This window comes from Hyperoodon ampullatus (assembly GCF_949752795.1).
Source record: "Hyperoodon ampullatus genome assembly, chromosome: 5".
Taxonomy (NCBI): domain Eukaryota; kingdom Metazoa; phylum Chordata; class Mammalia; order Artiodactyla; family Ziphiidae; genus Hyperoodon; species Hyperoodon ampullatus.
This window is the reverse complement of record NC_136918.1, coordinates 132,721,996-132,749,060: the sequence shown is the minus strand read 5'-3', so window position 1 is coordinate 132,749,060 and position 27,065 is coordinate 132,721,996.

The window sequence follows — 27,065 nt, the reverse complement described above, 5'->3', positions numbered from 1 at the left end:
ATTTATATACGTGGTTGTCTTAAACATCTCAGATAGCAATCGTCAGCTATAGTTTAAAGGCAAAACAAAATCCTCCGTGGATTTGAATCATACCTAGAAGGAAAATCATCTAGTTATGAGTGCTTGGTTGGGCAAAGCAAAAGAAATGTATTAAAACACCTAAATTGCACTGAATTGTAGTTGTGTCATTCATTGCAATTTAAGTATTGTAAAAGATTTCTTTTTATTTGTTCAACCAATTCCTCATATTGAAATGCCTTGATGGGGTGAGTCTTCCAAATATTTAAATGAGGCTGAAAGTAGATATTGGCATAGAAATAAAAAAGAAGCTGTTTAGGGAGGCATCTGGGGGTGAAGGAAATAACTTTGGAACATGTACGAGGAGGAACAAGTCATCTTGGAAAATACAGTAAACAAAATTTACCCATTGGCTGCAACCCATGGGAGAAATTAACCCAGGGAACCCAGAACATGGAGAATGGCCTTCAACATCAGAATAGAATTTGAAATCCAGCCTTGCCTCTTCCTGGTAGCTGACTGACTTTGGACACGTTTCTCAGACTCTATGATTTTCATTGTTCTCATCTGTCAAATGAGGCTAAATAATAACTTCATCTGCAGGGTTATTGTGAGGATTAAATAAGAAGGTAAAGGACTTTGGAGTGATCAGAACATACAAAACATTCGATAAATGATGCCGTGTTACTAGTTTAATACATTGAATAATATGTGTTCTAAGATATAAAATTTTTCATTCATTAAGAATATACCTGAAAATTATGCCTTTGTTTATAATTGATAATGTTATTAATTTCCACATACTTATGCTGAACCTTGTACAGCATGAACGAGAAAATATGGACTCTGGGAGCAGACAGATTTCAATCTCTTCTGCTTGGGAACCGAGAGGTTTGGCAAGTCACTATAGCTTGCTGAATCTCAGTGTATTTATCCACACAGTGGGGATCAAAAACTTATCTCTTGGAGTTTTGGGAAGATTATGAAATAACCAATGAAAATTGCCTGAGTATATAGAGTATGCAATAAACACTAGTTCTTTCCCCCCGTGGTATTATTCTGAGCCTATCGTGATCCTATTATATCTCATAGTCACCTCAGAATATGGATAGCGTAGAGAATCTTACAAATGGTATATAATATATTATAACGGAATCATAGAATATAAAATTTGAAAGTAAATCTGGTGAAAATGTAGTTTAAACACTGCTGATTGATGTGCTAATATCTTCTGAAGCATCCCTGGCTAAGTAAATTGCTAGTTAGTTTCTGTGATACCTAGACCCTCACTACCTTAGAATGGAGAGGCAGTTCCATTTATAGGCAGCTTTAATTGTCAGGAAGTTCTCTGTGTTGAACAGAAAGCTTCTCTTGGCAATTTTCCCTCGACAGCCAGAGTTCTAGATCCTGAGGGGCTCTGCATCTCAGCCCTCTGTGTATTTCAAGTCTGCTCGCATAGAACAGCACCTGGCCTGTACTGAAGATTTCCTAAATGAATGAAGGAATGAATGAATGAGCAAATGAGACAAGGAATGAGAACTGTTTAACAGTATTAATGCTTTACTGTCTCTGCTGAGAATGCTAGCACATTTTCTTTTGCATTATATTGTATCATTCATGGTAAAATAAGGAAAGTAGAGTCATTATGTGTTTTATAGAATACGATTTATTCTTAGGAATAAGGAATATTCTATAGGAATAAGAATATTCTATAGGAATAAGGCCTTACACAATTATGGAGGAAGCTGGAGAGGTAAGGGTTTGAAAAGAGGAGTTGGAGGATCAGAGAAACATCATTAACCAGGCTTTCTGAAGCACTAGCACAAGTGGACCAGTGCACAAGGAATATGAGAAGGCAGGGACGGTGCCTGGGAAGGGGGCCTGGTGGAGGAGTCTAAGGAAGGCTGTCACATCTGCACCTGGCTGTTGGTCTGGAATGGCTGTTGGTCAGTGGGTCAGTGTAGTAGTCAGGGTTCTCCAAAGAAATAGAACCAATGCAGGAGTAAATACATATATATATATATATTTGTAAATGCAGGAGTAAATACATATATATATATATATTTGTATTTATTTATATATAGATTTATTATATATACACATATAATATATACAATATTTACATATGCACATGTATGTATACCTATATATGTATATGTATATATATAGAAAGGTTTATTATAAGGAATTGGCTCACATGATTCTGGAGACTGGGAAGTCAAAAATCTGCAGTGTGTGCCAGCAGGCTTGTGACTCAGGAGAGCTGATAGTGCAGTCCTGGTCCCAAGACAGTCTGCTGGAGAACTGCCTCTTGCTGCAGAAGGCCAGTCTTTTTGTTCTGTTCAGGCCTTCAACTGTTTGGATGAGGCCCACCCACATTCTAGAAGGCAATCTGCTTTACCCTGATTTAAATGTTAATCACATCCAAAAAAAAAGCAACCTCTGGGGTGACACATAACATTCACCATCACAGTCATCAGGGCTGGCCGTTAAGAAGAAGAGTTGGATACAGAGGAGGGAGGAGCAGGGATAGAAGCTGGAACCTGCCAGCACTTCTGCCTCTATCCTTTATTGCATCTAATTATGGTGATCTTCAAAGACTAATGGATACTGTTCACTTTGTCTTCCAAATCTTACATTTCCTGGGAGGGGATTCAGGGCCTCTTAAAGCCGGTAGACAAGTTGACGTAGTATAAAGGCAGCACATTCCACTCCTTATCACCTTGGCATCAATACACACCCTCTTAACCCATATTTAACTTTCTAACATGAGGAAACGATCCCTCAAAGAACCTAAAACACGCTACCCCTATTTCCCCCAAAAGATGCAAAGTCTCAGTGGTCACTTAATCCATCGCCAGGGGATGCTATTCCTTTTCAAGCTGCATCATGCTCTTCCTTTGGTATCTTGTAACTTAAATACTGAGATAAAAGGCTAACCAACTATTGAAATGTCTGAGGATAGATATTAGGGTGATGGGAGAGGAGGAAGAAAAGAAAAATAATTGGTTAATATATGCACAAATATTCATACCAAAGTAAGAAGAGCAATGCTCAAAATTACTGCAGTTCTTGCTTCTATAACTACTCAGGTGGACCTACCTGGTTTCTAATTTCCTTCTTCCTCTGCCCATTCTGGCTGGTCATGGTTTTTGCCTGGTAGGATGACCCAAACTTTCTTTCGTTGTTACAGTTATTTAACAATGATACAGCTAGTTATAACTTCATGCTCATAAAGTTTTTTCCTCCAGCTGGTGCCATAACTGAGTTATCAAAAGGCCATTCAATTGTTCTATCAGACCAGTGACTGATCGGGGTGACTAGTAACTTCCATATACATGAGCTTGTTGTCACATTTTGTTGGATGTGATATAATTCCCAAGTTGATAACGAGGCTCTGTGGAATACTATGATAAATAATGAGGCACTCTCTGGGTCTATAAATATTGATTTTTGGCAGAAGCATCGTGGGCAGAAAAGGCAAATTCATATGTAGAGCAAGAGCACTGCCCCTTCCATGATGCCTTTGGATGACTGGATGGTTCTCCCAGGGAATGATTCTGTATCAGAGATTCAGTGTTGGGCTCTGCTGCCAGCAGATTGAACAGTCAGCAGTGGCTGGGTCAGGCCAGTGTTGCTCACTCCGTGTATAATCTCCATCCCTGTCACCATGGCCATTTGGTTAAAGAGGCTTTGGGGCAAGGGCTGGGGTGTCTTGGAAAAGAGCCACATAGACATCTACAGAATAGGTCATCTTGTATCTCTGATTATCCTCCTCTGTTCAGGTGGCTCTTTAATGAACATTCACATAAAATCCAAACATCTTCACACTGGGCCCATTCAGAGAGCTCAGTCCATATACCTCTTCCCAAGACCTATTTTATGATTACTTTTTTTTTCTAATCCTGTGTTCCTTCTAAGTCTTTGTCCATAAGCTTACTGCCCGTGAGTCAGTGTAGATCTCTATGTCTGGCCATCTGTCCTTGCTTGAAATTCTGTCTACTGGGAGGATTTTACTTCACTGTTGCCCTTTAGGGCCACTCCAGAGTGGGGCTGTGGTGCTGCAGTTGTCTATTTTGGGGTAATGCCAGAATATCCTGCAGAACCATGTATAAATCAGGCCTAAAAGTTTTCTTCCTCAATCAACTGATTATTAGGAACTCCCCATGAGATCATATCTATCAATACATAGCTAACCACTTGCTAAGATTCGTGGCTTCAAATAACAACAATTTTATTTGCTTGCTGTTCTGAGAGTCAGGAATTTAGAAAGGACACTGTGGGGACAGCTCATCTCTCTCCATGTGATGTCTGCTGGAGCTGGACCATTCCATATGGCTTCTTCACTCGCTGGTCTGGTGGCTCAGCTTGGCTGGCTTGACTCTCATCATATATCTGGGGCCTCAGTTCTGTCAACTAGACTTCTGGGCTCTTCTCCATGGCCTCCCTCTCTCTTTGTGTCATCTCTGGATCTCCTTCCAGTAGGATAGCTATATTTCTTACATGAATTCTCAGGGCTTCTAATAGCAAAAAAGCAGAGGTTCTAGGCCTTTTTAAAGCTTAGACCCAGAACTGGCATAGTGTTGCCACCACTGTATTCTAGTGCTTATTAAGCAAGTTGGGCCCAGCATAAATTCAATGGGCAAGCACTGCACAAGGGCATGAATATTGGAAGGCATACATCTTTGGAAACTTCTGTATCTGACTAGTATATATACCACCAAAATGTTTTAAAAGAATATTTTATTGTTCATATAAAACCCTAGTAAAATAAAACCCTAATAGCTCTGTAACTTATAATTTATAGACAGAGGCTATATACATACATACATATATATATATATATATATATATATATATATATATATATATATAAACAACATACATATATATAAACAATATTCAGGGCTTCTCCTAACATCAGGCTATAGAAATACACTGATATTGATAGCTCTCGAATAAAAGATGAATTCATTCTCTTATGTCCTTGTTTGGATACCACAGGAGTGGTAAATAAAATGTCTCTAGCCAAAGTCAACGTATTTTTTCTCTGCTGGCCATTGGCTGTTATCAAACCATTGGAATAAACTAGTTTGGCAGGTTTATCGGGCATTGTCGAATGCCCCAAATTACTAGATAACATTTAAAAATATGATCCCGTGTCTTTTTTCTTCTTTTTACTCCTTTTGACAATGAAGTTCTTTTATCATTTAAACTAATCCACAAACTGTAGGCTGTCCGTTAAGGCAGGACCCAAAAGAACACAATGTGAACAAACAGTCAAATTCTTGGCTTTTAGTTCTAACACAGGCTTTAAAAATTCTTGGTAGAGTCCATAGTCTGAAAGCCACAGCATTATAAGTTTGTAATGCCCAGACATCTTAATAGAGAAAAGTATGTGAGGCTTTAAAGTAGCCATTGCCTGGAGGACAGAGAACGTAGAGTTTATATCATAAACAATAGAAAAGGGGGAGATGTGAGATGACCAAGAGCAGTATTCCCTCCAAAAAGCATAAGTACATGGATAAGTACTTGGAAAATTGTTTGGCAGTTGCTTTCCCTTCCTAGCGTCACTGAGATATAATTGACATGTACCTTTGTATAAGTTTAAGATGTACAGTGTAATGAGTTGATATGTCTATATTGCAAAAGGATTACCATAATAATGTTAACACATCTATCACCTCACATAGTTACAATTTTTTGTGTGTGTGATAAGAACTTTTAAATCTACTCTCTTAGCAACTTTCAAATATACGGTGCTGTGTTGTTAACTATAGTCACCATGCTGAACTTTACAAACCTAGAATTTATCTTCCACCACCTTCACTCATTTCCACCCCCACCCCCAGCAACCACCAGTCTCTTCTGTTTCTATGAGTTTGGTTTTTCTAGATTCCACATAAGAGTGAAATCATACATTATTTGTCTTCCTCTGTCTGACTTATTTCACTTAGCATAATACCCTTGAAGTTCATCCATAGTGTCACAAATGGCAAGACTTCCTTCTTTTATCATGGCTGAGTAATATTCCATTGTATATGTATATCAAATTTTCTTCATTCTTTCATCCATTGATGGACACTTAGGTTGTTTCAATTGGCTATTGTAAATAATGCTGCAATAAATTGAGGGTGCATTTATCTCTCTGAGATAGTGATTTCATTTCCTTTGGATATATAACCAGAAGTGGAAATGATGGATCGTATGGTGTTTCTATAAAAATTTTTTTTCTATTTTTCAGTTTTTTGAGGACCCTCCGTACTGTTTTCTGTAGTGGCCCATACCAGTATACAATCCCACCAACAGTGCACGAGGGTTCTCTTTTCTCCACATCCTCCCCAGCACTTGTTATTTCTTATACTTTTGATAATAACAATTCTAATAGGTATGAGGTGATATCTCATTCTGGTTTTGATTTCCCTGATTAGTGTTGCTGAGTACCATTGCCATTTTAATATTTTTTGGAAAAATGTCTGTCCAAGTCCTTTGCCCATTTTCTAATTGGATTATTTATTTTTCTTCTATTGAGTTGTATGTATTTCTTACATATTTTGGATATTAACATCTTATCAAATATGTGGTTTGTATATTTTCTCCCATTCTGTAGGTTGCCTTTTCATTTTTTTGATTGTTTCTTTTGCTATGTAGAAGCTTTTTAGTTTGATGTAGTCCTACTTGCTTATTTTTGCTTTTGTGGCTTGTACTCTGAATGTCAGAACCATAAAAATCAGTGCCAAGACTGATGTCAAGAAGCTTTTTTTCCTAGGAGTTTTATGACTTCAGGTCTTACATTTAAGTATTTAATCCATTTTGGGTTAATTTTTAATCCATTTTGAGTTAATTTGGCAGTTTCTAATTAAGTGAAGCATACATCTACCCCATGATCCAGCAATTTTACAGGTGGGTATTTCCCCAGGAGAAATGAAAATATATGTCCAAAAAAGACTTGTATGTGAAAGTTCATGGCAGCTTTATTCATAACAACAACAACAACAAAAAACCCACCCTGAAAATAACCCAAATGTTCATTCGGTAGCTGGATTGACAAATGGCACAATATTCATAAAAAACAATAAAATGGAACAAACTACTGACAGACAAAACAACATGAATGAATCTCAAAAACATGATGCTGAGTAAATGAAGCCAGACCCCAAAGAGTATGTACTGCATGCTTTCAGTTACATGAAATTCTAGAACACACAAAATTAATCTTTGATGATAGAAATCACGAGTGCCTGCCTGGGGGTGGGGATTGACTGCAAAGGGCATAAGAAGAATTTCTGGGTGATAGAATATTCTATATGTTGACAAGTATACACGTTACACAGGTGTATGCATTTGTTAAAACTAATCAAACTGTACACACTCTATGTTGTACTATATGTAAATTATATTTCAATAAAAGGAGTAGATAAAAGTTCACCCAGCAGGTGTGAAGTGGAGATTCAGCAAGAAAGTATATATGATTTGGATGCTGGTAGGTGTTGGAGATGCCTCTCTCCAGCCTTATTCACTGTATTTTCTTTCTCATATCCCAAGAATGTCCAACGTTGCATCTGAGCTAGCCAGCTGTGGTGCCCAGGGGATGAGCTGAGAGAGCCCCAGAGTCTAGAGTTCCATGTGTGTGTGGAGCAGGAAAAAGCCACTGAGAGTTGTCTAATGCCTTTTTGTGTCTGTCCCCTGGCTCTATCCAAGGTGGGCTGGGGCATTCTAGGACAGAACTAATGGACCTAGAGACTTGGAGTTGGGTCGGAGGAAGTCAGCTGTGGATGCTGTCTATAGTTGCCTCTTCCAACTGACACAGGCACAATGTAAACCACCCACTATTCGAAACCACTGCCAGGGAGAAAGGGGCTGGGGAAAAGGCTTGTGATGACAGACTTTAAATCTTAAATTGCTACATTTAAAAATGGCAGTGATGGAGTTTACCTTGAGTGGCAAGATTAGGTGTTTCAACTGCCAAAGAGAAATGAGCTCTCAGGAGCCTAGATGATTCAGTTAAAGAGAAATGAGTGAAATCATGTTTCTGCTTATCTGAATGGTTTACTCATTACACTTGGGTAAAGACTGCTCATACCTGGTCCACTGTAGATGCTCAGGGTTACTTATTTATTTAATTTAATTTCATTCATTTTTTTTAGTGTTTTTTTAATGTCATGGATTTTCATATTTTGTAAACTTGAAGATTTAAGGTGATCTTAGTTATTTAAGTTTTTCCCAGGGATTTTAAAAATATTTATTTATTTAATTTATTTATTTGGTTGCACCAGGTCTTAGTTGCAGCAGGCAGGCTCCTTAGTTGTGGCATGTGGGCTCCTTTGTTGTGGCATGTGAACTCTTAGTTGCAGCATGCATGTGGGATCTAGTTCCATGACCGGGGATTGAACCCAGGTCCCCTGCATTGGGAGCGTGGAGTCTTATCCACTGTGCCACCAGGAGAGTCCCTCAGGGTTATTTAAAAGACTCTTTCTCTCTCTTTCCATCGGCCAAATAATCTTCAACAACTTAAGGCTATAAATGTAAAAGTAAGTCCTATACCACCTACCAGTGGTAATGTGGGCTCAATTGAAGTATCAGGGAGGAACTCCAGACATCAAATTTATAGGTTTCCAAAGATTAATATGAAGTGATATTTAGAAATATGAAATTACCCGTGGAAAGTAATTCCTGTACTTGTAGACTGAAAGATGATTTTTTCCATTAATTTTAGGATGAATGGCATCTGGAAAAACACTGACAGAAATTTAAAAATTACTTTGTTAGCAATCTTTTATAAGTTTAAGAAAGTGGACTTGAACATACTTTATTTGATTTTTCTGATAATTTCAGTTATTTGCATCAATGAACAATTTCATTAGGTAATATTTAACGAATTTCCAACACCAAGTCCTCACTTATGAAAAAAACACCTCTTTATGTAGGGTATAGTAAAGCCCCAGCTAGGTGATCTACATTTAACAGGTAAAATTATTCATAGCATGATAGTTAATGACATAGAAGTAGAGAAATTTTACCCAACGAGCTAAAGTAGGGTCTTCTATTTTTATTGTTTTTTTCAGCCTAATTCATTCATTCCTGAGTTTCTCATATGAAATCCATTATTATTTTTCTAAATGGGACTAGTTTACTCTCTCCTGACAGTTCCTTATGGATGTTTAAGTCACCTTTCAGGAAAAATGCAGTAAACTGTGGCATTTTAAGCACAAGAAGGACATAAATTTTCCAGAAAGTAGACAAAGCTGTATGGTCAAGGAACACCTAGGCACTGACTCTGTTCTAACTCCCAAGGAAGATAAAGCTTTGCTGCATTGAGCTGGGTTCAAGAACCAGGAGTGCTTGATGTTTGTAAATATTTCATTAAATGGAAGTGCTCAGATACTTTAATTAGTAAATGCTTTTGGAATGATGACATAAGCCCTGAGTACAGAAGGGCAGTGGCCTGGCAGTTTTCCAGATTCACCAAGACCTTACCTTGAGCAAGAAAGGTCAATGGTGGCTACAAGCCCTGCATTAGTTACTTTCAGGGTGAGAGGAGAGCTTGTTGAAATATGTGGCATTTGTTCCTGCCCTGCATGGTCACTGTACTTTCGATAAGGTTTGCATCCTTGATGAAGTAGAGTGAGAATTGAATCTCACTGTGAGGGGTAGTTTTGTGGTTATATAGCCCACCAGAAAATCCGTAAAAACTCTGGAAAGATTTTATTCTTCCTTTGCAAAAAGAAGCATTTTTTAGAGTAGGTAAGATCTAAGTTTTCAGGGGCTAAGGCTCGGCATAATCACCCCAAGGATGTGAGGGTATTTCTGAAAGTAGTTTGCTGTTGTTTCTTGGTTGGCTCAACTCCAGCTGAGCAGGGAGATTTTAGTGTTAGCCGTGCTCAAGTTAAACATGAAAAATCATTTTGAGATTTGAGAAAGAGGAGCTGATATAAATATTATTGTATGGACTAAGTTGTGCCCCCTGTCACATTGATAAGTTGAAACTCTAACCCCCAATGTAACTGTATTTGGAGATAGGGTCTTCAGGAGGTAATTAAGGTTAAGTGTGTTATAAGGATGGGATCCTAATTTGATAGGATTAGTGTCCTTATAAGAAAGGAAGAGAGACCATACCTCTGTCTCTTTTTCTCTGTGCCATGTGAGAACACAGCAAAAAGACAACCATCTACAAACCAAGAGAAGAGGGCCTCCAAATGAAACCTACCTTGCCAGCATCTTGATCTTGCACTTCCCAACCTCCAAAATTGTGAGAAATGAATTTCTGTTGTTTAAACCACCCAGTCTATGATATTATGGCAGCCTGAGCAGACAAATACCATTACTGAGGACCAACTTTAACATTTGTTGAGTCCCACAAACTATGTATGCTTGCTCCCTTGTTAAATTTATTTAATCAGATGTTTTGCAATCACACACACACACACACACACACACACACACACACAGACAGATGATACCAGTAATAACCTTTAGAAGTGGGCATAGTGGTAAAGCCACATCCCAGGTGAAGGGAGGATCTGGGTGACATCAATGGGTTTTGCAGTCACTGGCCACCTTACCTGGCTTCATCCTCTTGTTACATCTCACAGTGGAACCACACAGGTCTATACACACTACAAGTCCCCAGCAAAGCAACCTATTTCACTCTAGACCAAGATTTCTTTTTTAAAAAAAATTTTATTGAAGTATAGTTGATTTATAAATGTTGTGTTAATTTCTGCTGTACAGCAAAGTGACCCAGTTATATATATATATTATACTTTTTCCATTATGGTGTATCAGAGGATATTGAATATTGTTCCCTGTGCTATACAGTAGGACCTTGTTGTTTATCCATCCTATATATAATAGTTTGCATCTGCTAACCCCAAACTCCCAATCCATTCCTCCCCCATACCCCCATCCCCCTTGGCAACCACAAGTCTGTTCTCTATGTCTGTGAGTCTGTTTCTGTTTCATAGACATGTTCATTTGTGTCGTATTTTAGATTCCACATATAAGTGATATTATATGGTATCTGTCTTTCTCTTTCTAACTTACTTTGCTTAGTATGATAATCTCTAGGTCCATCCATGTTGCTGCAGATGTCATTATTTCATTCTTTTTAAAGACTGAGTAATATTCCACTGTATATATATATATACATGTTTATATATATATATATGTATGTATATATATATATATGTATGTATATATATATATATATATATATATATATATATATATATATATATATACATACAAGACATGTTTCCATGTCTTGACTATTGTAAATAGTGCTGCTACAAACATAGGAGTGCATTTACCTTTTTTTATTATTATAAATTTATTATTTTTGGCTGCTTTGGGTCTTCATTGCTGCGCACAGGCTTTCTCTAGTTGTGGCGAGCGGGGGCTACTCTTCATTGTGGTGCACGGGCTTCTCATTGTGGTGGCTTCTCTTGTTGCAGAGCACAGGCTCAGTAGTTGTGGCGCATGGGCTTAGCTGCTCCATGGCATGTGGGATCTTCCCAGACCAGGGCTCGGACCCATGTCCTGTGCACTGGCAGGCAGATTCTTAACCACTGTGCCCCAGGGAAGTCCCGCATGTACCTTTTTGAATTATAGATTTTTGGGGTATATGCCAGGAGTGGGATTGCTAGATCATATGGCAATTCTATTTTTAGTTTTTTGAGGAAACTCCATACCAGTTTCCATAGTGGGTCCATCAATTTACATTCCCACCAACAGTGTAAGAGTGTTCTGCTTTCTCCATACCCTTTCCAGCATTTATTATTTGTAGACTTTTTAATGATGGCCATTCTGACTGATGTGACATGGTACCTTGCTGTAGTTTTCATTTGCATTTCTCTAATAATTAGTGATGATGAGCGTTTTTTCATGTGGCTATTGGCCACCTGTTTGTCTTCTTTGGAGAAATATCTAAATACTTAGGTCTTCTGCTCATTTTTTGATTGGGTTGTTTGTTTCTTTGTTATTGAATTGTATGAGCTGTTTGTATATTTTGGAAATTAAGCCTGTGTCAGTTGCATCATTTGCAAATATTTTCTCCCACTCCATAAGTTGTCTTTTTGTTTTGTTTATGGTTTCCTTTGCTGTGCAAAAGCTTGTAAGTTTGATTAGGTCCCATTTGTTTATATCTATTGCCTTAGGAGACAGACCTAAGAAAACATTGGTACAATTTATGTCAGAGAATATTTTGCCTATGTTCTCTTCTAGGAGTTTTATGGTGTTTTATATTTAAGTCTTTAAGTCATTTTGAGTTTATTTTTGTGTATGGTGTGAGGGTGTGTTCTAACTTCATTGATTTACATGTGGCTATCTAACTTTCCCAACACCACTTGCTGAAGAGACTGTCTTTTCCCCATGTATATTCTTCCCTCCTTTGTTGAAGGTTAATTGTCCATAGGTGTGTGGGTTTATTTCTGGGCTCTCTATTCTGTTCCATTGATCCATATGTCTGTTTTTTTTTTTTTTTGCCAATACTGTGCTGTTTTGATTACTGTAGCTTGGTAGTATTGTCCGAAGTCTGGGAGGGTTATGCCTCCTGCTTTGTTCTTTTTCCTCAGGATTGCTTTGGCAATTCTGGGTCTTTTATGGGTTCATATAATTTTAGGATTATTTGTTCTAGTTCTATGCAAAATGTCATGGGTAATTTGACAGGGATTGCATTAAATCTATAAATTGCTTTGGGTAGTATGGCCATTTTACCAATATTATTTCTTCTAATCTAAGAGCATGGGATATCTTTCCATTTCTTTGAATTGTCTTCAGTTTCCTTTATTAATGTTTTGTAGTTATCAGCATATAAGTCTTTCACCTCCTTGGTGAGGTTTATTCCTAAGTATTTTATTTTTTTTGGATGCAATTTTTAAAAGGGATTTTTTGCTTATATTCCCTTTCTGATATTTTATTGTTAGTGTAAAGAAACACAACCAATTTCTGTATGTTAATCTTGTATCCTACTACCTTGCTGAATTTATCAGTTCTAGTAGTTTTTAGGGAATCTTTAGGGTTTCCTATGTATAATATCATGTCATCTGCATATAATGACAATTTTACCTCTTCCCTGCCAATTTCAATACATTTTATTTCTTTTTCTTATCTGATTGCCATAGCTAGGACTGCCAATACTATGTTGAAGAAAAGTGGTGAGAGTGCGCATCATTGTTCAAGTTTTTAGTGGGAAGGCTTTCAGCTTTTCATGGTTGAATATTATATTGGATATGGGTTCTATAAATAGCTTTTATTATGTTGAGATATTCCCTCTCTACACACTTACAGGGTTTTTATCATGAATGGATGTTGAATTTTATCAGATTGATAAAGTTGATGTGAATTTTATCAAATGTTTTTTCTGCATCATTAAGATGATCATGTGATTGTCTTTTCTTTTGTTGATGTGGTATATCAAATTGATTTTGTGTATGGTGAACAATCCTTGAGACCCTGGGATGAATCCAACTTGGTGAGGTATATGATCTTTTTTTTGGTTTTCTTTATTGGAGTATAATTGCTTTACAATGGTGTGTTAGTTTTTGCTGTATAACAAAGTGAATCAGCTATAGGTATACATATATCGTCATATCCCTTCCCTCTTGCATCACCCTCCCACCATCCCTATCCCTCCCCTCTTGGTGGTCACAAAGCAGGGAGCTGACCTCCCTGTACTATACGGCTGCTTCCCACAGTTATCTATTTTACATTTGGTAGTATATTTGTCAATGCCATTCTCTCACTTCATCCCAGCTTATGCTTCCCCCTCCCCGTGTCCTCAAGTCCATTCTCTACGTATGTGTCTTTATTCCTGTCCTGTTCCGAGGTTCTTCAGAGCCATTTAAAACTTTTTTTTAGATTCCATATATATGTGTTAGCATACAGTATTTGTTTTCCTCTTTCTGACTTACCTCACTCTGAATGACAGACTCTAGGTCCATCCACCTCACTACAAATAACTGAATTTCATTTTGTTTTATGGCTAATATTCCATTGTATATATGTGCCCCATCTTCTTTATCCATTCATCTTTTGATGGACACTTAGGTTGCTTCCATATCCTGGCTATTGTAAATAGTGCTGCATTGAACACTGTGGTACATGACTCTTTGAATTATGGTTTTCTCAGGGTATATGCCCAGTAGTGGGATTGCTGGTAGTTCTATTTTCAGTTTCTTAAGGAACTTTCATATTGTTCTTCATAGTGGCTGTATCAATTTACATTCCCACCAACAGTGCAAGAGGGTTCTCTGCTCTCCACACCCTCTCCAGCAGTTTCTGTTTGTAGATTTTTTGATTATGGCCATTCTGACAGGTGTGAGGTGATACCTCATTAATAATAGGTGATGTTGAGCATCCTTTCATGGGTTTCTTGGCAATCGGTGTATCTTCTTTGGAGAAATGTCTATTTAGGTCTTCTGCCCATTTGTGGATTTGGTTGTTTGTTGTTTTGATATTGAGCTGCATGAGCTGATGTATATTTTGGAGATGAATCCTTTGTCACTGGCTTCATTTGCAAATATTTTCTCCCATTCTGAGGGTTGTCTTTTGGTCTTGTTTATGGTTTCCTTTGCTGTGCAAAAGCTTTGAAGTTTAATTAAGTCCCATTTGTTTATTTTTATTTCCATTACTCTAGGAGGTGGGTCAAAAAGGATCTTGCTGCAATTTATGTAATAGAGTGTTCTGCCTATGTTTTCCTCTAAGAGTTTCATAGTGTCTGGCCATACATTTAGGTCTTTAATCCATTTTGAGCTTATTTTTGTGTATGGTGTTAGGGAGTGTTCTAATCTCATACTTTTACATGTACCTGCCCAGCTTTCCCAGCACCACTTATTGAAGAGGCTCTCCTTTCTCCACTGTAAATTCCTCCCTCCTTTATCAAAGATAAGGTGACCATATGTGCAAGGGTTTATCTCTGGACTTTCTATCCTCTTCCATTGATCTATCTTTCTGTTTTTGTGCCAGTACCATACTGTCTTGATTACTATAGCTTCGTAGTATAGTCTGAAGTCAGGGACACTGGTTCCTCCAGCTCCGTTTTTCATTCTCAAGATTGCTTTGGCTATTCGTGGTCCTTTGTGTTTCCATACAAATTGTGAAATTTTTTTGTTCTAGTTCTGTGAAAAATGCCAGTGGTAGTTTGATAGAGATTGCATTGAATCTGTAGATTGCTTTGGGTAGTAGAGTCATTTTCACAATGTTGATTCTTCCAATCCAAGAACATGGTATATCTCTCCATCTATTTTTATCATCATTAATTTCTTTCATAAGTGTCTTATAGTTTTCTGCATAGAGATCTTTTGTCTCCTTAGGTAGGTTTATTCCTCGGTATTTTATTCTTCTTGTTGCGGTGGTAAATGGGAATGTTTCCTTAATTTCTCTTTCAGATTTTTCCTCATTAGTGTATAGGACTGCCAGAGATTTCTGTGCATTAATTTTGTATCCTTCTACTTTACCAAATTCATTGATTAGCTCTAGTAGTTTTCTGGTAACATTTTTAGGATTCTCTACATATAGGATCATGTCATCTGTAAACAGTGACAGCTTTACTTCTTTTCTGATTTGGATTCCTTTTATTTCTTTTTCTTCTCTGGTTGCTATGGCCAAAACTTCAAAAACTCTGTTGAATAATAGTGGTGAGAGTGGCCATCCATGTCTTCTTCCTGATCTTAGTGGAAACGGTTTCACTTTTCCACCATTAAGGACAATGTTGGCTGTGGGTTTGTCATATGTGGCCTTTATTTGTTGAGGTAAGTTCCCTCTATGCCTACCTTCTGCAGGGTTTTTATCCTAAATGGATGTTGAATTTTTTCGAAAGCTTTCTCTGCACCTATTGAGATGATCATGTGGTTTTTCTCCTTCAATTTGTTAATATGGTGTGTCACATTGATTGATTTGCATATATTGAAGAATCCTTGCATTCCTGGGATAAACCCCACTTGATCATGGTGTATGATCCTTTTAATGTGTTGTTGGATTCTGTTTGCTAGTATTTTGTTGAGGATTTTTGCATCTATGTTCATCAGTGATAATGGCCTGTAGTTTTCTTTTTTTGTGTGACATCTTTGTCTGGTTTTGGTATCAGGGTGATGGTGGCCTCATAGAATGTGTTAGGGAGTGTTCCTCCCTCAGCTATATTTTGGAAGAGTTTGAGAAGGATAGGTGTTAGCTCTTCTGTAAATATTTGATAGAATTCGTCTGTGAAGCCATCTGGTCCTGGGCTTTTGTTTGTTGGAAGATTTTTAATCACAGTTTCAATTTCAGTGCTTGTGATTGGTCTGTTTATATTTTCTATTTCTTCCTGGTTCAGTCTCGGAGGGTTGTGCTTTTCTAAGAATTTGTCCATTTCTTCCAGGTTTTCCATTTTATTGGCATAGAGTTTCTTATAGTAATCTGTCATGATCTTTTGTATTTCTGAAGTGTCAGTTGTTACTTATCCTTTCTCATTTCTAATTCTATTGATTTGAGTCTTCTCCCTTTTTTTTCTTGATGAGTCTGGCTAATGGTTTATCAATTTTGTTTACCTTCTCAAAGAACCATCTTTTAGTTCTATTGATCTCTGCTATTGTTTCCTTCATTTCTTTTTCATTTATTTCTGATATGATCTTTATGATTTCTTTCCTTCTGCTAACTTTGGGTTTTTTTTGTTCTTCATTCTCTAATTGCTTTAGGTGCAAGGTTAAGTTGATTATTCGAGATGTTTCCTGTTTCTTAAGGTAGGATTGTATTGCTATAAACTTCCCTCTTAGAACTGCTTTTGTTGCATCCCATAGGTTTTGGGTCGTCGTGCCTCCATTGTCATTTGTTTCTAGGTATTTTTTGATTTCCTCTTTGATTTCTACAGTGATCACTTTGTTATTATGTAGTGTATTGTTTAGACTCCATGTGTTTGTATTTTTTACAGATCTTTTCCTGTAATTGATATCTAGTCTCATAGAGTTGTGGTCGTAAAAGATACTTTATACAATTTCAGTTTTCCTAAGTTTACCAAGGCTTGATTTGTGACCCAAGATATGATCTATCCTGGAGAATGTTCCATGACCACTTGAGAAAAATGTATATTGTGTTTTTGGATGGACTGTGCTATAAATATCAATTAAGTCCATCTTGTTTAATGTATCATTTAAATCTTGTGTTTCCTTATTTATTTTCATTTTTTATGATCTGTCCATTGGTGAAAGTGGGGTGTTAAAGTCCCCTACTATGAATGTGTTACTGTCGATTTCCCCTTTGATGGCTGTTAGTATTTGCCTTATGGTATTGAGGTGCTCCTATATTTGGTCCATATATATTTACAATTGTTATATCTTCTTCGATCAATCCCTTGATCATTATGTAGTGTCCTTCTTTGTCTCTTGTAATAGTATTTATTTTAACGTCTATTTTGTCTGATATGAGAATTGCTACTCCAGCTTTCTTTTGGTTTCCATTTGCATGGAATATCATTTTCCATCCCCTCACTTTCAGTCTGTATGTGTCTCTAGGCCTGAAGTGGGTCTCTGGTAGACAGCATATATATGGGTCTTCGTTTTGTATCCATTCAGCCAGTTTGTGTCCTCTGGTGGGAGCATTTAATCCATTTATATTTAAGGTAATTATTGATATCTATATTCCTATTCCCATTTTCTGAATTGTTTTGGGTTTGTTATTGTAGGTCTTTTCCTTCTCTTGTGTTTCTTGCCTAGAGAAGATCCTTTAGCATTTGCTGTAAAGCTGGTTTGGTGGTGCTGAACTCTCTCAGCTTTTGCTTGTCTGTAAAGGTTTTAATTTCTCCATGAAATCTGAATGAGATCCTTGCTGGGTAGAATAATCTTGGTTGCAGGTTTTTCTCCTTCATCACTTTAAATATGTCCTGCCAGTCCCTTCTGGCTTGCAGAGTTTCTCCTGAAAAATCAGCTATTAACCTTATGGGGATTCCCTTGTGTGTTATTTGTTGTTTTTACCTTGCTGCTTTTAATATGTTTTCTTTGTATTTAATTTTTGACAGTTTGATTAATATGTGTCTTGGCATGTTTCTCCTTGGATTTATCCTGTATGGGACTCTCTGTGCTTCCTGGACTTGATTAACTATTTCCTTTCCCATATTAGGGAAGTTTTCAAGTATAATCTCTTCAAATATTTTCTCAGTCCCTTTCTTTTTCTCTTCTTCCTGCACCCCTATAATTCGAATGTTGGTGTGTTTAATGTTGTCCCAGCAGTCTCTGAGACTGTCCTCAGTTCTTTTCATTCTTTTTTCTTTCTTCTGCTCTGCAGTAGTTATTTCCACTATTTTATCTTCCAGGTCACTTATCCGTTCTTCTGCCTCAGTTATTCTGCTATAGATCCCTTCTAGAGTATTTTTAATTTCATTTATTGTGTTGTTTATTATTGCTTGTTTCCTCTTTAGTTCTTCTAGGTCCTTGTTAAATGTTTCTTGCATTTTCTCTATTCTATTTCCAAGATTTTGGATCATCTTTACCATTATTATTCTGAATTCTTTTTCTGGTAGACTGCCTATTTCCTCTTCATTTGTTAGGTCTAGTGGGTTTTTATCTTGCTCCTTCACCTTCTGTGTGTTTTTCTGTCTTCTCATTTTGCTTATCTTACTGTGTTTGGGGTCTCCTTTTTACAGGCTGCAGGTTCATATTTCCTGTTGTTCTTGGTGTCTGTCCCCAGTGGCTAACGTTGGTTCAGTGGGTTGTGTAGGCTTCCTGGTGGCGGGGAGTAGTCCCTGTGTTCTGGTGGAGGAGCCTGGATCTTGTCTTTCTGGGGGGCAGATCCACGTCTGGTGGTGTGTTTTGGGGTGTCTGTGGACTTATTATGATTTTAGGCAGCCTCTCTGCTAATGGGTGGGGTTGTGTTCCTGTCTTGCTAGTTTTTTGGCATGGGGTGTCCAGCACTGTAGCTTGCTGGTCGTTGAGTGAACCTGGGTGTTGGTGTTGAGATAGAGATCTCTGGGATATTTTCGCCATTTGATGTTACGTGGAGCTGGGAGGTCTCTTGTGGACTAGTGTCCTGAACTTGGCTCTCCCACCTCAGAGGTACAGCACTGACTCCTGGCTGCAACACCGAGAGCCTTTCATCCACACGGCTCAGAATAAAAGGGAGAAAAAGTAGAAGGAAGGAAGGAAAGAAAGAAAGAAAGAAAGGGGATAAAATAAAATAAAGTAAGATAAAATAAAGTGAGATAAAATAAAGTTATTAAAATAAAAAGTAATTATTAAGATAAAAAAATTTTTTTAAAGTAAAAAACAAAACAAAACAAAAAACGGACAGATAGAACCCTAGGACAAATGTTGAAAGCAAAGCTATACAGACAAAATGTCTCACAGAAGCATACACATACACCCTCACAAAAAGAGGAAAAGGGGAGAAAATAATAAATCTTGCTCTCACAGTCCACCTCCTCAATTTGGGATGATTCGTTGTCTATTCCGGTATTCCACAGATGCAGGGTACATCAGTTTGATTGTGGAGATTTAATCTGCTGCTCCTGAGGCTGCTGGGAGAGATTTCCCTTCTTCTCCTTTTTCTCACAGCTCCCGGGGCTCAGCTTTGGATTTGGTCCTGCCTCTGCTTATAGGTCGCCGGAGGGCATCTGTTCTTCGCTCAGACAGGACAGGGTTAAAGGAGCAGCTGATTCGGGGGCTCTGGCTCACTCAGGCCAAGGGGAGGGAGGGGCACGATGCGGGGCGAGCCTGAGGCGGCAGAGGCTGGCATGACGTTACACCAGCCTGAGTCAGGCCGTGCATTTTCCCAGGGAAGTTTTCCCTGGATCACGGGAACCTGGCATTGGCGGGCTGCAGAGGCTCCCAGGAGGGGAGGTGTGGAGAGTGACCTGTGCTTGCACAGAGGCTTCTTGGTGGCGGCAGCAGCAGCAGCCTTAGCGTCTCATGCCCGTGTCTCGGGTCCACGTTGTTAGCTGCGGCTCGCGACCGTCTCTGGAGCTCCTTTAAGCAGCGCTCTGAATCCCCTCTCCTGGCTCACCAGGAAACAAAGAGGGAAGAAAAAGTCTCTTGCCTGTTTGGCAGGTCCAGACTTTTCCCCGGACTCCCTCCCAGCTAGCCGTGGTGCACTCATCCCCTGCAGGCTGTGTTCCCGCCACCAACCCCAGTCTTCTACCTGCGCTCGACCAAAGCCCGAGCCTCAGCTCCCAGCCCCGCCCGCCCCGGCGGGAGAGCAGACAAGCCTCTCGGGCTGGTGAGTGCCGGTCGGCACCGATCCTCTGTGCGGGAATCTCTCCGCTTTGCCCTCCGCACCCCTGTGGCTGCGCTCTCCTCCGTGGCTCCGAAGCTTCCCCGCCGCCACCCGCAGTCTCTGCCCATGAAGGGGCTCCTTGTGTGTGGAAACATTTCCTCCTTCACAGCTCCCTTCCACTGGTGCAGGTCCCGTCCCTATTCTTTGTCTCTGTTTTTTCTTTTTTCTTTTGCCCTACCCAAGTATGTGGGGAGTTTCTTGCCTTTTGGGAGGTCTGAGTTCTTCTGCCAGCGTTCAGTAGGTGTTCTGTAGGAGTTGTTCCACATGTAGATGTATTTCTGATGTATCTGTGGGGAGGAAGTTTATCTCCGTGTCTTTCTCTTCTGCCATCTTCCCCCCTCTACAGTTTCTTTCCTGTAATTGATATCAAGTCTCATAGCATTGTGGTTGGAAAAGATACTTGATACAATTTCAATTTTCTTAAGTTTACCAAGGCTTTATTTGTGACCCAAAATATGATCTATCCTGGAGAATGTTCCATGAGCACTTGAGAAGAAAGTGTATTCTGTTGTTTTTGGATGGAATGTCCTATACATGTCAAATAAGTCCATCATGTTTAATGTGCAATTTAAAGCTTGTGTTTTCTTATTATTTTCATTTTGGATGATCTGTCTATTGGGATGGGGTGTTAAAGTGCCTTACTATGGTTGTGTTACTGTTGATTTCCCCTTTTGTGGTTGTTAGCATTTGCCTTATGTATTGAGTTGCTCCTATGTTGTGTGCATACATATTTACAATTGTTATATCTTCTTCTTGGATTGATCTCGATTATTATGTAGTGTCCTTCTTTGTCTCTTGTAATAGTTTTTATTTTAAAGTCTATTTTGTCTGATATGAGAATTGGTACTCCAGCTTCCTTTTGATTTCCATTTGCATGGAATATCTTTTTCTATCCCCTCACTTTCAGTCTGTGTGTGTCTCTAGGTCTGAAGTGGGTCTCTTGTAGACAGCATATATATGGGTCTTGTTTTTGTATCGATTCAGCCAGTGTGTGTCTTTTGTTGGGAGCATTTAATCCATTTACATTTAAGGCAATTATAGATATGTATGTTCCTATTACCATTTTCTTAATTGTTTTGGGTTTGTTATTGTAGGTCTTTTCCTTCTCTTGTGTTTCCTGCCTAGAGAAGTTCCTTTAGCATTTGTTGTAAAGCTGGTTTGGTATGCTGAATTCTCTTAGCTTTTGCTTGTTTGTAATGGTTTTAATTTCTCCATTGAATCTGAATGAGGTCTTGCTGGGTAGAGTAATCTTGGTTGTAGTGTTTTCCCTTTCATCACTTTAAATATGTCCTGCTACTCCCTTCTGGCTTGCAGAGTTTCTCCTGAAAGGTCAGCTGTTAACCTTATGGGGATTCCTGTGTATGGTAATTGTTGCTCTTCCCTTGCTGCTTTTAATATTTTTTCTTTGTATTTAATTTTTGATAGTTTGATTAATATGTGTCTTGGTGTGTTTCTCCTTGGATATATCCTGTATGGAACTCTCTGTGCTTCCTGGACTTGATTGACTATTTCCTTTCCCATATTAGGGAAGTTTTCGATTATAATCTCTTGAAATATTTTCTCAGTCCCTTTCTTTTTCTCTTCCTCTTGGACGCTTATAAGTCTAATGTTGTTGCATTTAATGTTGTCCCAGATGTCCTGAGACCGTCTTTAATTCTTTTCTTTCTTTTTTCCCTATTCGTCTCTGCAGTAGTTATTTTCCCGATTTTATCTTCCAGGTCATGAATCCGTTTTTCTGACTGAGTTATTCTGCTATTGATTCCTTCTAGAGAATTTTTAATTTCATTTATTGTGTTGTTCATCACTGTTTATTTGCTCCTTAGTTCTTCTAGGTCCTTGTTAAAGTTTCTTGTATTTTCTCCATTCTATTTCCAAGATTTTGGATCATCTTCACTATCATTACTCTGAATTCTTTTTCAGGTAGACTGCCTATTTCCTCTTTATTTGTTAGGTCTGGTGGGTTTTTACCTTGCTCTGTCATCTGCTGCATATTTCTCTGTCTTCTCATTTTGCTTGACTTACTGCGTTTGAAGTCTGCTTTTCTCAGGCTGCAGATTCATAGTTCCCATTGTTTTTGGTGTCTTCCCCCAGTGGCTAAGGTTGGTTCAATGGGTTGTGTAGGCTTCCTGGTGGAGGGGACTGGTGCCTGTGTTCTGGTGGATGAGGCTGTATCTTGTCTTTCTGGTGGACAGGACTGAGCCCAGTGGTGTGTTTTGGGGTGTCTGTGAACTTACTATGATTTTAGGCAGCCTCTCTGCTAATGGGTGGGGTTTTGTTCCTGTCTTGCTAGTTGTTTGGCATGGGGTGTCCAGCACTGGAGCTTGCTGGTCATTGAGTGGAGCTGGGTCTTAGCGTTGAGATGGAGATCTCTGGGAGACCTCTTGCTGATTGATATTACATGGGGCTGGGAGGTCTCTGGTGGGCCATGTCCTCAACTCGGGTCTCCCACCTCAGAGGCTCAGACCTGACACCTGGCTGGAGCACCAAGACCCTGTCAGCCACACGTCTCAGAAGAAAAGGGAGAAAAAAAAAAGAAAAAATATAATAAAGTTATTAAAATAAAAAATCTTAACTATTAAAATAAAAAACAAAAAAAGTGATAAAAAAATTAAGACAGCAACCAAACCAGTAAACAAATACACCAATGATAACAGGCGCTAAAAACTATACTAGGATAAACATAAAAATCAGAAACTAGTCAGTCACATACAGCATTCCACATGTCTACAGTTGCTTCCAGTGTCCACTGCCTCCATTTTGGGATGATTCATTGTCTATTCAGGTATTCCATGGAGGCAGGGTACATCAAGTTGATTGTGGAGATTTAATCCACTGCTCCTGAGACTGCATGGAGAACTCTCCCTTTCTTTTCTTTGTTTGCACAGCTCCTGGGGTTCATCTTTGGATTTGGCCTTGCCTCTGCATGTAGGTCACCCTCTGGTGTCTGTTCTTCACCCAGAGAGGAGGCGGTTAAAGAAGCTGCTGATTCGGGCATTTTCTGGATCACTCAGGCTGGGGGGAGGGTGGGGCATGTTATGTGGGCCGAGCCTGCAGCAGCAGAGACCGGCATGATGTTGCAACACCCTGAGGCATGCCGTGTGTTCTCCTGGGGAAGTTGCCCCTGGATCACAGGACCCTGGCAGTGGCGGGCTGAACAGTTTCTTGGGAAGGGAGGTGTGGATAGTTACCTGTGCTTGCACATAGGTTTCTTGGTGGCTGCAGTAGCAGCCTTAGAGTTTCATGCCAGTCTCTGGTGTCCGCACTGATAGCCACAGCTCACACCCGTCTCTGAAGCTCGTTTAGGCAGTGTTCTGAATCCCCTCTCCTCGTGCACCCCGAAACAATGGTCTCTTGACTCTTAGCCAGGTCCAGACTTTTTCCCAGACTCCCCCCCAGCTAGCTGTGGCACACTAGCTCCCTTCAGGCTGGGTTCACACAGCCAACCCCAGTCCTCGCCCTGGGATCTGACCTCCGAAGCCTGAGCCTCAGCTCCCAGTCCCCACCCACCCTGGTGGGTGAACAGACAAGCCTCTCAGGCTGGTGAGTGCTGGTTGACTCTGATCTTCTGTGCAGGAATCTCTCCACTTTGTACTCTGCACCCCTGTTGCTGTGCTCTCCTCCCTGGCTCCAAAGCTTCCCCCCACCACTCCCCCCCACCATCTCTGCAAGTGAATGGGCTTCCTAGTGTGTCAAAACATTTCCTGCTTCACAGCTCCTTCCCAGAGGTGCAGGTCCCGTCCCTATTCTTTTGTCTCTGTTTCTTCTTTTTTCTTTTGCCCTACCGAGTTATGTGGGGAGTTTCTTACCTTTTGGGAAGACAGTAGGTGTTCTGGAGGAGTTGTTCCACACGTAGAGGTATTTTTGTTGTATTTGTGGAGAGGAAGGTGATCTCTGCGTCTTACTTCTCCACCATCTTGAAGGTCCTCCTGTTGTATATGACCTTTTTTATGTGTTGTTGGATTCGGTTTGCTAATACTTTGTTGAGAATTTTTACATCTATATTTATCAAAGGTAGTGCCCTTTAATTTTCTTTGTTGGTAGTGCCTTTGTCTGGTTTTGGTATCAGGGTGATGATGACTTCATAGAATGTCTTTGGGAGTGTTCCTTCTTCAGTCTTTTGAATGAGTTTGAGAAGGATTGGTATAAGTTCTTCTTTATATGTTTGGTAGAATTCACGTTTGATGCCATCTGGTCCTGGACTTTTGTTTGCAGGGAGATAAAAAAAAAAATTTTTTTATTACAGATTCTATTTCACTTCTAGTGATCAACCTGTTCAAGTTATCTATTTCTTCTTGATTCAGTTTTTGTTGGCTGTATGTTTCCAGGAAGTGGTCCTTTTCTTCTAGGTTGTCAAATTTGTTGGCATATAATTGTTCATAGTTTTCTCTTATGGTTTTTTGTATTTCTGTGGTATCAGTTATGATTTCTCCTTTTTTGTTTCTTACTTCATTTAGTTGGGTCTTCTCTCTTCTTCTTGGTGAGCCTGGCCAGAGATTTGTCAATTTTGTTTACCCTTTCAATCAGCTCTTGGTTTTATTGATTTTTCTATTGTTTTGTTTTTTAAAATCTCTATTTCCTCTCTAATCTTTATTATCTCCTTCCTTCTGCTGATTTTAGGTTTTGTTTGTTCTTTTTCTAACTCTTTTAGGTGGTGGATTAGGTTGTTTGAGATTTTTCTTGTTTCATAAAGAAGTCCTGTATTGCTATGAGCTTCTAATAACTGCTTTTACTGCATCCCATAGATTTTGTATGGTTGTGTTTTCATTGTCATTTGCCTCAAGGAATTTGAATATTTCTTCTTCGATTTCCTCCTTGACTCATTGTTTTTTTAGTAGCATGTTGTTTAGTCTCTGTGTAATTGTTTTCTTCTTTTTCTGTGGTTGATTTCTAGTTTCATGCTGTTGTGGTCAGAAGAGTTGCTTGAAATAATTTGTATATTCTTAAATTTGTTGAGGTTTGTTTTGTGCCCTAGTATGTGGTCAGTCCTAGGGAATGTTCCACATGCACTTGAAAAGAATGTGTATTCTGATTGTTTTTTTGGATGTAATGTCCTGAAAATATCAATTAAATCTAACTGTTCTATTGTATCATTTAGGATCTCCGTTGCCTTATTGATTTTTCTGTCTCAAAGATCTATGTGTTGATATGAGTGGGGTGTTAAAGTCATCTATTATTATTGTATTCTTGTCAATTTCTCCCTTTAGGTCTGTTAGTGTTCATTTTATGTGTTTGGGTGCTCTTATATTGGGTGCATATATGTTGATGAGTGTAAAATCCTCTCTTTGTATTGATCTTTTTATCATTATATAGTGTTCTCCTTTATCTTTCTATAGCATTTGTTTTAAAGTCTATTTTGCCCAATATGAGTATTCAAACCCTGCTTTCTTGTCATGTTTTCATCCCCTCACTTTCAATCTATGTGTGTCCTTTGACCTAAAGTATGTCTCTTGTAGGCAGCTTATTGTAGGCTCTTGTGTGTGTGTGTGTGTGTGTGTGTATATATATATATATATATATATATATATATATATATATATATATTTAAATCCAATCTGCCATTCTGTGTCTTTTGATTGGAGCATTTAGTCCACTGATAGATATATATTTATTGCCATTTTAAACTTTGTTTTCCCATTGATTTTGTATTTCTTCTATGCCCCCTTTTCTTTTCCCTTTTGTGGTTTGATAATTTTCTTTTGTATTATGTTTACGTTCTCTTCTTTTTGATTTTTGTGAATGTACTGTATGTTTTTGATTTGTGGTTGCCCTGTTTTTCAAGTATGTTAATCTCTTTCTGTATCTACTTGCTTTAGATTGGTAGTCATATAGATTCAAACACATTCTAGAAAAAAAAGTGTACATTTTCTTACTCTCCTCCCCCACCTTATGATTTTGATGTCCTCTTTTACATCTTCATGTTCATGAATTTGCTGTTCATTGTTACTATCATCACTTTCACAGAATTTTTTATTATTATTTTTAAAATCTGTGTACTGGCTTATTTAAATGATTTACTTTCCAATTGTGATTTTCTCTTTCCTGTAGCTTCTTACTTCTTTTCTATTTAGAGGAGACCTTTCAATAATTCCTTTAGGATAGGTTTAGTATTGCTGTATTCTTTTAGTTTTTGCTTGTCTAAGGAATTCTTTATCTCTCTTTCTATTAAATGATAAATGATAATCTTGCTGTGTAGAGTATCCTAGGTTGAAGATTCTTCCCTTTCAGGACTTTGAATATACCTGGCCACTCCCTTCTGGCCTGCAGTGTTTCTTTGGAGAAATCAGCTGGTAGCCTTATGGGGTTCCCTTGTAATTAACTCTTTGTTTTTCTCTTGCTTCCTTTAGAATCCTCAATTTAACTTTTGCCATTTTAATTATAATGTCTTAGTGTAGGTTTGGATTTATCTTGTTTGGGATCCTCTGTGCTTCCTGTACCTGGATATCTGTTTCCTTCTTTAGGTTTGGGAAGTTTTCAGCCATAATTTCTTCAAATACATTTTCAATCCCCTTTTCTCTTTCTTCTCCTTCTGGGACCCTATTATGCATAGATTGGCATGCTTTGTATTATCCCATAGCTCTCTTATATTTCTTTCTTTCTTTCTTTCTTTTTTTTTTTTAGTTTCTGTCTGCTGTTCTAATTGGGTGATTTCCATTATTCTATCTTCCAGATCACTTATTCACTCTTCTGCATTATTCACCTGCTATTCATAGCATTTAGTCCAGCTTTCATCTCTGCAAATGAGTTTTCTTATTTTTCTTGGATCCTCCTTAGAATCTCTAGTTCCTTTGTATAGTTATCTGCATTTTTGTTGA